Genomic DNA, 15,281 nt, shown 5'->3' with positions numbered 1-15,281 from the left:
TATCTTTTATTCCAAAAGTAAAGCAGCTTTATTTCAAGCCCAACTATTCTCTCAGACAAAGATACCTGATTTAATTCCCACTGAAAATCATTTTCGAGAGGGGGCCCATAGAAACTGACCTCACAGCGTCACCATCCTAAACTCAAAATGAGACACAGGCAGTTGAATTCAGAGAAAAACTGGGCAGATTACATTCTTTTTGTGCGTCAGTTAAAGCATCTAAGAAACTGTAACAAGGATGCTTCATCCCAATGAAAATACTTCCTGATATACTGCAGTACTTTTCCTTTCTGGGTAGCTAAGAGCACTTTAAAAACAAGTCTGTCACATAGAGGAGGGTATAGGTACTATTGTCACTGGGTCACAGGTGAGGTAAGCTTTTGCTGAAGGTCATTCAGAAAGTCAGTTGGGGGCCCGGCAGTCTTAATTTTGTGGTTGGTGTACCTGTTCTAAGCATTTGGCCAATTTTACCATATGCCTCTGGTTCAAGAAAATTCTTCCAGTTTGACTCCCCGGATTTGCATCTCTCTCTGGGCTTCAAACTCTATAGTTTACTGGCACCCCGGATACTGAGATGTTCCTTCTGACAACAGGCCCCTATCTTCCTTACTTCAGCTTGACCCCAGGGTCCTCGTGCCCATGAACTTCCGTCCCGGCAGCCTTGATGAGATGGCGTGGCTGCCCCATGAGCTAGCTGTGTCCTTCTTGTTTTAGACATACAGGGTAACAATAGTCCGGCAGCCCTCTCGATCCAAAGCACGCAAGTGCAGCCAGGCCAAATGGGACAGGCTCAGCCACACCATTTGAAACACATAGTATTTACTGGAGAGCAGACAGTGCCATTGAGAAACTCTGAAGAGAAAATTAGTGTCTTTATTTTGTCAGTTACAGAGCTGGTCCCAACTGTTTGGGGAAGAAAGGGACTAAACGTTCCATTTAATCATTGAAACAGTACCTTTAGGTAATGCTCAGCGTTCTGGGATAATTGCTCAGGGCCTCTCAGGAAATGTTAGAGTTGAAAGTGTATGCTCATGAGTTAGAATGTCTGTGTTTAAACCACAGTTTTGCCACCGAGTAGCTTTGTGACCCTGGACAAATTACATAAGTACTCTGTGCCCTGGTTTCTCATGCGTAAACTAGAAAAAGAAAAATACCTCTGTGTGGTTTGATTGGGTAGTCACTAGCCCCTTATGCTCATTTAAATGTAAATTTAAAGTAATTAAAATGAAATGAGAGTAACTATTCATTTCCTCAGTTGTACTAGCCGCAGTCCAAAGACTCACTAATCACATGTGGCTAGGGGCTACTGTATTGGAGAGCACAGAAGAGAACATTTCTATCATAAAGTCTATCGGACAGCGCTGGTCTACATCACAGGGTGATAATGAGGAGTAGATGAGTTCATACATCTCAAGTGCTTAGAACAATGCCTGGCACGTAGAAGACGTTCAGTATATTTATCATTACATTATCATCATCATCATCATCATAGCCATCACCATCATTACCTCTATACCTCTCTTCCTTCTCAGATCTTCTTCAAAATGGCAGCTGGGTCTACTGGGAAAGGGTATAGTTACTACACTTTCTGGTTACTAGATTTTGTAGACGTTTTATTTCCTGTACAGTCTTGTACATTTTCAGGTGACAGGATTCTTAGTTTTAAAGAGAGACAGCATCATAGAATAACTATGAGTAAGGGCTGTAGAGTCCACAGGCCTGTTTTGAGTCCCAATTCTGCCATTTAGTAGCTGTGCCACCTTAAGTAAATTATTCACTCTTTCTGTGTCTCAGTTTCTACATAAGTAAAATGAGGATGAAATATAACAGAATCCCTCAAGGATTCTGGGAGAATTAGTTAACATAGATACTTAGAATGGGACCTGGCACTGTAAGGTCTCAAAAAATATTACCTCTCAGTAACATTACTGATATTATTATTTCTTCCCTGTTCGCATCTCCCCTTCAAAATGGCCCTGGAATCTACTGGGGAAGTGTTTGGCTCACTCAGCTTCCTGGTGAGGAAAGGTGCCAGAGTCCTCTAGTTCTTCTGGTCTTTGAGGTGATGTCCCTTTGCCCCTTTGCCCCTTTTCTGGCATTTGGGAGTGAGATTGTTGGTTGATTTGATCTGTAATTCAGTGGGTCTATAGCCCCTCCTGGCTGATATGACCATTGCTTGGCTCTCACTGGTGCTATAGACCCACTGCAGCTCTGCCATGCCTTCCTTTTGGTTTCTGGTTGGGGTGGTCTCTCAGCCTCCATTGCAAGTTCTCTCTCCATCTCATCATGGCTGGTCCCTGGGCATTCCACTCTTCTCCACTAAGCTTTTCAGCCCCATTTGGGAGAGCTTCAAGAGCTTCTGGGCTCCCATCCACGCTGGACCCACAGATTGATTTCAAAGTGACTACAGTATAGGTGGCTCTGAAACAGATCTACCTCATACCTCCTTCAATTTACCTAGCATATCATTTCCTTACCCCAGTGATTTGAGATGGAAATTACCCCCATTCCACCTGGCAATCCATTTCAGCTCATGGGGCTCCTCTTAGAGGATGAGGTCACCTAAGGCAGGTCTCAGAAGAAATGAGATTTCTCATCAGACATTCTTTAAGACTAACAGCCATTCCAAAGTGCCTTGAGGAGCCTTGGGATCATCATCTCCATCCTGAGCCTGGACATTCCTTGATAATGATTCTACTACCCATCATTTAGTCACGACTTGAAGTTGGAACCCAGATTTGGGCACATGTGTCCAGACATAACAAATGACCTTATGCCTATGGATTCCAACCTTAACTGGTAACTGGAATTCTGAATTAGTGTGGTAGAAATTAGCATGTCAACAAAAGAGGGCAAGAGATAAATGCATCAAACACCATGGAAGTAGAGTTAGTAGGTCTGGCCACTGGCTAGATGTGGGAGACAAGGAAGAGACAACTCAAATCTGACTTCTAGGTGTTGAACTTGGTGACTGAGAAAACCAGAAGGAGTTCATATGCGGTCCTCACAGTTGTATCTGCCCCTAAAGCATGGAACCCAAATGTTAGCTATGTAATATACCCTTGCTGATGGTATAACTGTGATGGATTTATTTGAATAGGTTCTGAGAAGGCAGGTCCAAGGGCAATCATATTCTAAAAGTGAGGCGGACATTTATGAGACTGTATATGATAGGTAAATATAACTGGTTTGAAAATGTAATATTGGACATCTTAGCTCTAATGTCAGGAGTTGAGGTTTTCAAATAAAGCCACAAGTAACTGAAATTACAAAAAATAATGATTCTCTTCAGGAATGGCTTGATGATGTGGGTAAGGTATGGCACCCATGGCTTAGAGTCCAGTGAATATCACAGAAAGGGGAAGTTGCTTTTCTCATTCTTAAATGAGAATTTGCATGGTGTTTATGATTTGGGGCACTGCCATGAAAGAGTAATATGTCCCCAGGTGCACATGAATATTATTTGATGATGATGAGCACTTGATGAATAACTTTCACAGTGTTGTTTATAATTACTCTGGTAATAGTAATTATAGATCCAAAAGCAAAAAATCCTGACTATTAGATTTAAGAATAAAAGGTTAAACCTCATATAAAAGTGATCATTTTTAGTGGTTGTGGAGAAAATGTTGAAATGACTACAGGAACATATGGGAACTACCAGCAGACCAATTCATGTGTTGCAGCTATTTAACTGAATTACAAATGCAAAATGCATTCTTTTCCCAGTTTCATTCCATTTAAACCCAAATGGCTATGTGAAATGGTGTCACACACCTGGTGAAAAGCTTTGCTTTTTAAAAATCTTATCGCTTCCCCAAAGCGCCTGGTGTTGAACAAACAACAACATTCTTTCTGTATTTTTAAAACAAGTTTAACCATTTTCCAGAATATCCCCTTCTCTTTGCATGAAAAAAAAAACGAAGCATCACAAGAAATTTAATTCAACCCCCTTTCCTCCCTAATGGTTTTATTGGCATCAGTGATGATGCTAGTCACTGTTAGGAAAGCAAATGCGGGTGGGCTTTTTTTTTCCACCTTAAATCTAGGAAAGAATATTTTGTTGTGGTGGTTATAAGTGGAAGACTGTGTTATAAAACAGTAAGAAGCGCTCTTCCAAACTGCTAAGAGAACGTGACGAACGATGGAGGAATAAAGCCCACAAAGTAAAAACTTTGAATTGTACTTGAGAGCACAACCAAAGAAAAACAGAAAGAACAGTTAGTTGAGGCAGGAAAAAAAAATTGAACTCTCTTATAAAAACACATTAAGATAATATTTGATCTATTTGGGAACACAGGCTATATTTAGTTATGATGGGTTGTATATATTGGACATTGCAAACTGTTGGCCCGAGCCACATCTTGTACCCAGTTGTGTTCTATTTGGTGTGTCTGCTATTCAGAAAAAATTCTTACTGACTAAAAACATTTTAAAAATGGGAAAATCCACATAGAAATCTAGATTTTTAGTTCTTTTGAAAAAAAGAAGCTGGCAGCAGCAGACTTGTATTTCTGTAAGTTGTCGGCTGGAGGGAACTGCCTCCTTTTGGTGGGGTGTGTTTTCTCTCATTTATCTGGTTGCCACCGTTTCCTACTGCCTCCCTATTACCTGGTCTGTTTCTCTCATATTTCTTTCCTGGCCAGTCCTGCTGGTCTTCTGAGCTTGCAACGCTGGTAGGTGTATATCAGTTCTCCCATCAGAATGTGATCGAACATTCCTTTAAAATGTTGGGCCATGGCCGTGAGGTTAATACGAGCACTGGCGCTGTCCTACAGTTCACTGAATTGAGTTTTGGGTGGTTTGGCGGGGTGTGATCCTTCATGCCCTCCTGTGCCTTGGTACACTTGGTGGGTGTTGTCTGCTCTGACTTAAATATCAGTGGGATAGACCGTGGCCTTCTGTGACTGGCCAGGACTTTCAGGACAGAGGCAATAAATCTAGACATATTTTTGTCAGTTGGTGCCTGTTCGTTGGCCTGATCTGGAGGATTAGGTCTAAAAATACTGGTCTACCTTCCGCTCCGTTTTTAGAAGGTAAGGACTTTAGATTGTTCCTTGTTGAACATGAGGACTCCATGGAGGGTAGAGCCTGTCACCATTGGTTCGATTCTAAAGCATCATAGCTTTGATTGTAAATTTCATAATTATAGGCTGCAGTTACAAGGTTGTAAATACAGGAAGTTGTAGTCTGTATAAACTGTGATAGAAGGAGTTAGTAAACTGTGACACTTTATTGATGTTTAAGCATCAATAAAGACATTTTAAGTTGTAGAAAATTAATTTTCCCATGCGACTTTTTATTTATTTTATTTTAGTAAGAGAAAGTACAAGTGGGGGGGGGTGAAGAGAGAGAAAGAGGGAGAATCTCAAGCAGTCTCCACATTCAGCGTGAAGCCTGATACAGGGCTTGATCCCATGACGCTGGGATCATGATCTGAGCCTAAATCAAGAATTGGATGCTCAACTGACTGAGCCACCCAGGTGCCCCACCCATATGACTTTTAAAGTGTCTTCCAAACAAGAATCTACCTAATAATGATTCTGGCCTTCAGGGTAGTTATTGTTTAGTCGAGGAGCTGAGACATATGTATTAATGAGCAGTAATAATACAAGGCAGCATGCATGTGCCGAATCAATGTTATGGGCAGTAAGCGGTGTAGGAATTCAGAGGATAGAATTAGAGTTGTGGGCTACATAACTTGGGGAGAACTTATTAAAAAACTAGGTTGACCTTGAGGTGTATTAAACAATTCTAATGATAGGCTTTGGCCACAATAATCATTTAGAATAATCATTCGAGGGATTGGTTCTGGAGCAAATGATTCCTCCAAAAATGAAGAAACAATCAAGGTTTTGCAATAAAGTTCAAAACTATTTCAACTTACTGGCTTTCTAATTGAATGAAATTCATGTTAAAAAAAAAAAAAGAAGAAGAAGAAGAAGGGAAGAGAAGAAAAGAAGGACGAATCCAGTCAATCATCCAGACAACATTTAATCCATCTGATCCAGTTCTCTGCTGGGAGGATTGGAAGTTTTCAGCTAGGGATGGTAGGGGCCACCATCATCTTCCAGCAGCCTCCTTCTACAGATGAGGGGACTGGGGTCTTCCCAAGGTGTGTTGCCTGAGGTCACCGAGTTTAGGCCGGGGAGCCCTGGAAGCAGGTGCACAGTGGGGAGAGAATATATCTCCCTGAGGGACATTCTGCTACCTTCATAGCCTCTGAGCTGCATTATTGCACCTTTGGGGCTAAGAGTAAGCAGTCCTGATTCTGAGGCTTTCACCAGGGCTACGTCTCCCCTCTGGTTTCTGAGACAGCTTGTAAAGCCAAACTCAAGTGATGAAGACATCAAAATTTATATAGATACAAAGCTGTGCAAACCTATTCTTGATTTTCTGTAAGTAGAGTTTTCATAGTATGAGTTATCTTTAGCGATTCATATTTTAAGTTCTTTTTGATAGAATTCAACAATCCAATAATATCATTTGATGGCTCTATTCACAATTTACTTCTGGACCCCATGCAACCCCCAGGTGGCCTTTTAAGCAAAAGCACTTAATTGCTTCCTACAACCTAAGGGAATGTGAAATTACAAATACCGCTAGATTACTAAAGCACATGTTTGGTTCATAATTTGTTCTTCTGCTCATTTCCATCATGTGATGGAATAATTTAGACTAGGGAAACAGAGAGCAAGGGGACTTTTAACCACATCACTTGAGTGAACTTTCAAATAAGATTTATTAATTTATTCTTAAGATAGAAAATTTGGAAAATGATGAAATGCATCGTAGAGTTCAATTTATTAATGTGACTCTATTATTTATTTAAAGAATCATAGATTTCCAGAATATAAGACATTCCAATAGTAGATCAACATTATTGTAGAATTGCCTACCATTTATATTATCTGTATCCCTAGCCAATAATATACATAACTGAGAGATGGCCAATTAGTATTATGAATTAACTGGTACATAATCAGAGAGTTTATCCATGTACTTTAAAATTTTAAGTATGACTCATTTAAGTACAGTTTGTTATAGGAATCTAAGGGCATAAGAAGTTCAGGTTTATTTTTTTTAAAAAGTGATTTTTGAATGGAGGGAATTCCAAAAGCTGAGAGGAAAGAAAAGCCAGAGTCAGAAATATTGCATCTTCATGACCTTTTTCCTTTATGAGTAACTCAGAAAATTTGAATCAAACTTTCCAAAATAAATTTTTCTTTGGCTTGAGACTAAAGCATAATAATTTTCGGTTCAAAAGGAGCTGTTGGTGGACATTTTTTTTTGACAACATGAGAAAGGAAAGAAATTACAGCCCCAAATAGAGTAGTAGCTGTTGGCTTAATTAGGGAGCAGGGACTGTGGTGCCATAATTACTGGAAATGATGCACCGACATCATCCATGTTTTTAGCTGGTAAATTTACCTTCTTTTCTGAGAAAAACAGAGATGTGTCATCCGAACTGAAAAATTCCTACTGATGTCAGTCAGCATCCCGTACATCTATGATTTGTCTATGTGCGGAAAGTAACATGGGTGAGAATGAAAATAGAATATATGTGAGAGTCCCAACGGAAAAACTGGAGAGGAGTGGAGAGCCTCAGGAAGGTGGGGAAAAGGTAGCTGAAGAAGGATGAGAACTCGTGAGACCCCTGGCCACTTTGTTGACACTTTCCTACACAGTTCCAAAAGCAAGGCAGAACTCCTGAGATTTCATAGGTGGATGAGAATATAGGAGGAAGACATACGAAGAGAGATTTTTCTGGAGGCTCTGCAAAGCCAGGGGAGAAAAGACTAGAAAATGTTAGAAGCATTCTGTTCACGTTTGTCACTTGGTGTAGTCTAGTCTCCCCGGCCCGCTAGTCTGAAACAAAAGTCAGTCTCAAACGTAACACCCGACACTGGGGAGCTCTCCAGCAAAAGACCCCCTTCCAAAGAACAGGAGGTGCTGATGACTGAATGCCAGCCGGAGGAAGCAGAAATATTGGAGAGCAGCACCAGGGCCCACGGTGGCTCCTCGCTGCCTCTGAATGATCTTCTCAAAGACCAGGAAGTGTGCTAGGAAATGGCAAGACCTGGGATCTGCCCTGTAAAGAGGCACCAGACACCTCTCTGGCCACCAGGTGCTGGCAGCAGGTGATGGGAAACACCATTCTTGGTGCGATACGGGGGAGAGCAGTGTTATGACTCACATCTCCAGGTGGACGGTGACTGTCTGCTTTTCTCCTGGGGTGGAACAAACACAGGAGGCCCACTTGGAGGAAAGCTAAAGCAGCTCATTCTCTCTTCAATTGGACCCCATGTCCTCAAAACCACGCCCTGACAATGGGCAACTGGGAAGCTGGTTTGGTTTCTGCTGACCACACGGTATAAGTTGCAACAGGGCTGTCACCATGCCATTTCATGGCCCCCTTAACATCAACTGCCTTCCATCAATTTCCATGGACATACCCTATTGAGCACCTGCCCACTGCTGGCTGCTCTGGCAGACATTGATAGTAGACAGATAACACTTAGTCCTTGGCCTGAGGAAGGTCACTGCCTAGGGTGGGAAATGAATAATTTTGATACAAATACTAGCTAGAAGGATAGAGACCTTCCTGAGGAGAGGAGGAGAGGGCCTGAGCTCAGCCAGGCCAGTAGGGAGGTGGGGAGGCAGTGACTCATGACATTGGCAAGTGGTGAGAAGAGGGAGGTAGGTCCAGCTGTTGCTAAAACAAAATCACGTAGTAACTCTTCATTTCACCAAGGCCAGCGTTTTATTTAGCCTCTTTCTTCCCATGCCCCTGGTTTGACTCAATCTTGGAGCTGACACCAACAGTGTGATTAATGCCTGTCCCAAATTCACTGGAGATGACCCACTCTCATCAGATTTCTTATTATCACTAAAGCTAGAAACAGTAGAGACTTCCTACCCTCTCCTTCGCCTGCAAGCAGCTTTGGAATTGACCTCTCACTCTGTCCAGTCTTTGTTATCTTCAGTCTTCCCCATGCTCTCGTCTTCCCTCACTTGCACTATTGCTTCAGCCTCTGACTGCTGGCCCATTCTCAATCCTGTTAACCACTGTGATGACGCTCTTTCTAGATTAGAGGTATTATGTCATTCTACTGCTCAAAATCTATCAATGGTTTCCTCCTGCAAACAGAATTAAGTCCCAACTCTTCAGCGTGATTTAAAAAAGAAAAAAAAAGTCCTTTACAAAATGCTATACAGATACCATCAAAGAAGATGTATAGATACCAAATAAGCACATGAAAAAATCCTCAACATACTTTAGTCATTGTGAAGTGCGAATTAAAACCACTTATATACCACTATATAGCTATTAGAATGGCAAAAATTAAAAAGATTCACTGTGTCATACCTTGGCAAGGATGTGGTGGAAATGGAGCTCTCATTCATTGCTGGCGGGAATGTAAAATGGTACAACCACTTTGGGAAAAGTTTTGATAGTTTCTTATAAAACTGGGCATGCATTTACTGTATGATGCGGCCATTCCATTCCTAGGTATCACCTAAAAGAAATGAAAAGAGAAGGATATACCCAAATGTGCCTAGCAACTTTATTCATAATAATCAGAAACTGGAAACAACCCAAATGTTTATCAGTAGTGGATGGGTAAATAAATTGTGTATTCATGTGATGGAGTACAGCCATAAAAAAGAATAAACTGTGGATACATACCACAACATGGTTATACGGAGTGTAAGAAACCATCAAAAAAGAGTATACTGTGGACTTTTGAACAACACGAATTTGAACTGCATGGGTCCACTTAGACACAGATTCTTTTCAATAAATGCAGTACACTACTGTAAATATATTTTCTCTTCCTCGTGATTTTCTTGAGAACATTTTTTTCTCTAGCTTATTTTATTGCAAGAATACAGTATATGATATATAATGCATATAACTTGCAAAATATGTGTTAATTAACTGTCCATGTTATCAGTTAGACTTCTGATCAACAGCAAGCTATTAGTAGTTCAGTTTTTGGAGAGTTAAAAGTTATAGATGGATTTTCAACTGCGAGGGGTGTTGGTGGCTCCTGACCCCCCCACAGTTCAAGGGTCAACAGTATGCTTCATGGATTAGTTTGCTAGGGCTGCGAGATCACAGCACCACAAGCTGGGTGGCTTAAACTACAGAAACTTATTTTCTCACAATTCTAGAGGCTAGAAGTCTGAAACGGTTGGTTACTGGTGAACCCCCTCTTTTTGGCTTGCAGATAACTGTCTCCTCCCTATGTCTTCCCCTAATTTTCTATGTACGCATATGTTTCTCTTCTGTCTCCGTCCAAACTTCCTCTTTTTTATAAGGATGCCAGTCATATTGGATTAGAACCTACTGCAAAGACCTCATTTTCATGTAATTATCTCTTTAAAGACCCAATCTTTGAATGTAGTCACATTCTGAGGTCCTCGGGGTTAGGACTTTTAATGTATCAATTTTGGGAAAATGCAATCCATCTGATAAAACTGTGATTCCATTTATATAAAATTCTAGAAAATTCAAACCAATCTATAGCAACAGAATAGCAGGAGGAAGGAGGGGGAGGCAGAAGGGACAGACTATGAGGAGGCAGAAGAAAACTCTTGAGGGTGATGGGTGTATTCATCATCCTGCTATGTGATGGTTCCACGGGTATAGACACATGTCAAAACTTCTGGCATTGCACACCTTAAATATGCACCGTCTGCTGTAAGTCAGTGACACCTCAGTAAAGCTGTTCTTTAAAAAATGACATTTTATGGTCTTACATTTGCATTCTTCACCAGTTCTAAGTCCAGCCTCTTCTTTTTAGGCATCATGCACCGTAGTTACACCAAGTTCTTACAGGTATTTGAATATTGCGAACTTTCTTATACAACCAAGCCTTTGCAAGTGCTGTCTGAATGCCCTTCTTCCTTCTCTACTTAGGGATTACAACTCAGATATTGCTTTGCGATAGGCTGAGTTAATTGTCCATCCTTCTTGCTCCTATAGCTTTCTTATAGAACATTACATATTGGCTTTGGCTATTTATTTATTATTTGTCTCCTATTAGGTTATGGGGGGGGGTTTTGAGATTAAAGATTTTTGTCTTAATATCTTTTCTTAAATATAAACCCTTATTTTGGAATAATTTTAGTTTCATAGAAAAATTGAGGACATTGTACAGAGAATTCCCATATCTCCTTCACTCAGTCTTCCTTAATGAAGATTAATGTTTCACATTACTTTGTCAAAACTAAGTCAGCAACACTGGTCCCTTACTATGAACTAAATACCAGACTTTGTTCAATTCCACTAGCCTCTCCATTCATGCCCCTCTGTTCCAGGATCGAATACAGCATACCACGTTACGTTTTGTCATCATGTGTCCTGGGTCTCCTCAGATCTGTAACAATTTCTCAGTTTTTCCTTATTTTGTGATATTTTTTTCAACCCGAGAGTCTAGCCCCTAAAAATAAACACAAGAAACCATAGCAAACATTTATGATGCCTATATGTGTCAGCCATTATTAATGTCTTTTTGTGCATCCTCTTATTTAACCCTCATAATAATCCAGCAGTAATTGCTATTCTTATCGCTGGTTTAGCAGATGAAGACATTGATGCTCAAAAAGCAGAAGACATTAGCACATTAGCTAGCTTGGCTCTTAACACTACTGTTTCGGTAACTAATAAATGTTTTTCAGGTAAATGGATTATTTATAACTGCCTTTCTCTGTGGGTTGAATTGTTAGGAGGAACAAAAATGCAGAATTTGCACAGTATCAGATCTTAAGTAAATAAGATACATTAAATTATGGGAGGACATTGTGGGAAAGGATGAGGTCCTGCTTTGGCAGGAAGTGAAATCTCTCTGCCTGACTCACTCACCAAGCAAGCTACACGCAACAGCCAGAGTTAGCCCAGCGTGGCATAGGTCCTGCCCACCAAGGACAAAGATCTGTTAGAAAAGACAATGGGTTTACCAAACAATGAATGTGAAATCCAAGACAGATATTTATGATAAGGAAATGGTCTACAATGCTGAACTATTTCATAGGGATTGTGGAAAACGCCCAAATCTGTAAAGACTGGCAAGCAGCTGAAATACCACCGGAAGACTGAAAGCAAACTCAGCATGTGCCCAGCGTGCTTTCAACAATAAAATGGCAAGGCAGACTCAATAATTTTTCTCTGGACAGCCTTGTATATTCCTTAAAACAGAATGCACTGCTGTCCCTCCCTCTGCAGCACTTCAGTGTGTCCTCAATGCAAGGAAATCTTTGTGAAAAGTCTTCAAACTGGATGGATGGTGAATCGCGTCAGTTCACTGCCTGCCAGCCAGCGCATGCTAGGGCATCCTTCCCCTTTGTCCTGGTCCTTCTTGTCCTGGGGGCTGGGGATGAGGCATGCTGGGAAACTGCGTTTGAGATCACCACCTTTGTTTAATAAATAAGGGGACTTGGGATTTGAAAAAAGACCCAATCGTTCACAAAAAGTCCTTTTTACGAAGTTTCCCCTGGAAGGTTCTCGATAATGAGTTCTCATTGTAATAACAGTCAAAACCTGTCGAATATTTGCAAAGCATGGAACAATATTTAACCAGGAAGCTTGAAGGGTTGTGTTACTGCCTGGCTTTTGGGGCTAAAGCCATGTGACAGTAGAGTGGGAGTGATATTTTAGCACAGGTTGAGTTCTCGCTAAGAGCCCTTTTGTGTCCTTTGATGAGGGTGCATCCCATTGCAACAGCTCTGCAACTTGTCATATAAAGCAGGGCAATTACCTCTATTCTTTCCTCATTGTCAAGTTTCTGTCTCTGGAGGATGTGGAGTTATTACAGAGGCTTCCTGACTACTGCTCAGTAGGAGAGTGGTTGCCGGAGGCAGTAAAACAAGGAAGCGGCATAGAAATGCTTCTTTTTCCTGTATTTAGAAAGCCACATAGTAATCTGCCACATATAAACTAGGGCTAATCCAATTTTCAGTTTTCCCCACTTTGATCTCTTTGCTTAAAGAGTCCGTTACATCCCTTGGACTCCGTACCTTAGATCAGGGATTGATCAACATTTTCTGCAAAGATCAGAGAGTAAATATTTTAGGCTCTGCAGGCCATACGGTCTCTGTCACAAACTGCTCATTTTTGCTGTTGGGCTTTTCATGTAATAACAGTAAAAACATGAAGACAGCCATAGACAATACATAAATGAATGAGCATGTTGTTTCCTAATAAAACTTTATTTGCAAAAACAGGTGGTGGGCTGGATTCTAGCCAGGGGTCATAGTTTGCCATTGCCTGCTTTAGATAACAGACTGTGAGAGCAAATAAGAATCATAAGTTTTCCTTTGTAGCATATTCTTTTCTTTGCTATTGGCATTTTTATAGTTGGTGTGTTCTGGATGATGCTTATTGAAGGTACATATTATATTAGTATAAACATTAAAACTTAGAAAGGATGCAGCATTTGGACAGAATTTTATTTTTACAAAATAAAACTCAATACTGTCAGAGCTTAACCGTACACATCAAAGCGGGTACTTACTTGAAAAAGCCCAGTGAAATTTAATGCAAAATTTCCTCCTTGGGTAATTTTAAATATAATTATTTAGGATCTTTTACATGTTTTATGTTTTACCTTGTCAATTTTCCCAGTGCTCAGCTAGCTAATGATAATATCCTTCCTCTATACAGATGATGATAATAAAAATAATAGATTATTATTAAAGTTATCTCTTTGATCCTTCCATCCCATTCGTGGTTATCTCTCTGGCATAATCTTTAAAGCCACATTCCTTCCAGATCATTGGGTGTGGCCTAAACCTTTCCTGAAAATTCAAACGAAAGTTTATCAAAGTCCAAACACCATAGTCTATCAGATAACCTAGACTAATAGTAACAAGACAGAGAAATCTTTTGTAAAACACCTTTAAGATAGACTCCATTTGGTGAGCTCTAACAGTGAGTTAGGCTCTTATATTTCCAGTGAAGACTACTCCCTTGAGCTCATGTACCCACCTGATAGTGGATGCCTCCAGTTGGGTGTCTAATAGATATCTCCCCAATAGTAGTATTAATCCTACTACTCAGAAAACCCATCTTTCACTCCAGATTTGTTTGAATAACTAGCATCGCCCTATATTCAGATGTTCAAGCTCCAACTGTCGGAATTATCCTTGGTTACTCTCTTCTCCTCACCCCCCACATCAAAACCATTACTAGGTCCTGTAGTCTGTATGGTCAGAACATACTCCAAAGCTGCCTCTTCTCCCCATCTCTGTTGCCACTCTACCCATCCAAGCCCTGTAGCCTCTGGCCTGGATTACTTTACTACTTTCAAATCATAGAGTAAAATCCATCTACCTGTGTCCCTTTAGTAGTGATGCATATAGACCACTATTCATTTTGGCTCAAGCCAAAGAAAGGAGGACGTGATCTACATTTGAACTTCAGATAGTCTAACCCTGGATCTGTACCAGGGCCTTCGCACTTGCTGATCTTTACCCCAGATATTTGGGTGTCTGCCTCTTTCTCAACATGCAGGTCTCTGGACAAATGTTTCCCCTTCCAAGGGGTCTTCCCCTGCCTTCCTAGCCAAAGCTCTGTACCTAACCCCTGTCTTTCTCTATCTCATTACCCTGTTTATCTTCTTTTTAAAACTTATCCGTTCCTCCCCACCCCCCCACCCCCAAGATAACTTATCAGTTCCCGCGATTATTCACTTATTTGCTTGTGTGTTTATCATCTGTCTTCTCTTGATACAAAGAAGTGCTCCTGGGGCAGAGACCTTGTCTATGTTTTTTGCTTGTCGCATCCCCCAGCACTTACAAGTTTCTAGCACAGAGAGAGTGCTCAAAAAGGATTCTTTGCCTACCACTGGACTTGCTCCTCTACTTATATGATCTCCTTCAGTCCTCAGAACAATCTTACAAGGCAGCTGCTTTTATTAACCTCTTGTAAGTGGGCAAACTGAAGCTTGGGCAGATAATTGACTCGAGGGGACAAGGCTGTTAAGTGAAAAAGGAGGCGTGCTGCTCCCCGCACACCTTGTGTACCGCAGCGTTTATGCCTCTGCACGTGCTGTTCCATTGCCCTAGCACATTGTTCCTGGCCCTTTCCTACCACCTCTGCAAGTTCACGTGTACCTGTTCTCCACAGAGTAGGTCAATCGCTTAGTTTTCCTTGAGTCTTTCCTGATGCCTGTCAGTTAGAAGTGTGCTCTCCCTCTTTTGTGTGAACTTCTTATACCAGCCAGGTCTGGCCTTGTTTGATAGTTATTTGGTGCCCAACTTGCCTCCTCTTCTAG

At 41.0% G+C, this 15,281-nt stretch overlaps 1 long non-coding RNA gene across 1 annotated transcript in view; it reads left to right on the top strand.

Annotated features, from left to right (window-relative positions):
* LOC120247974 overlaps positions 1-15,281 on the top strand; it is a 264,499-nt gene that overhangs the window by 30,693 nt on the left and 218,525 nt on the right. The window lies entirely within an intron of this gene.

This window comes from Hyaena hyaena, unplaced genomic scaffold (genome assembly GCF_003009895.1).
Source record: "Hyaena hyaena isolate Hyena2069 unplaced genomic scaffold, ASM300989v1 scaffold_557, whole genome shotgun sequence".
NCBI lineage: Eukaryota > Metazoa > Chordata > Mammalia > Carnivora > Hyaenidae > Hyaena > Hyaena hyaena.
This window is presented reverse-complemented; position numbering and strand designations above follow the sequence as displayed.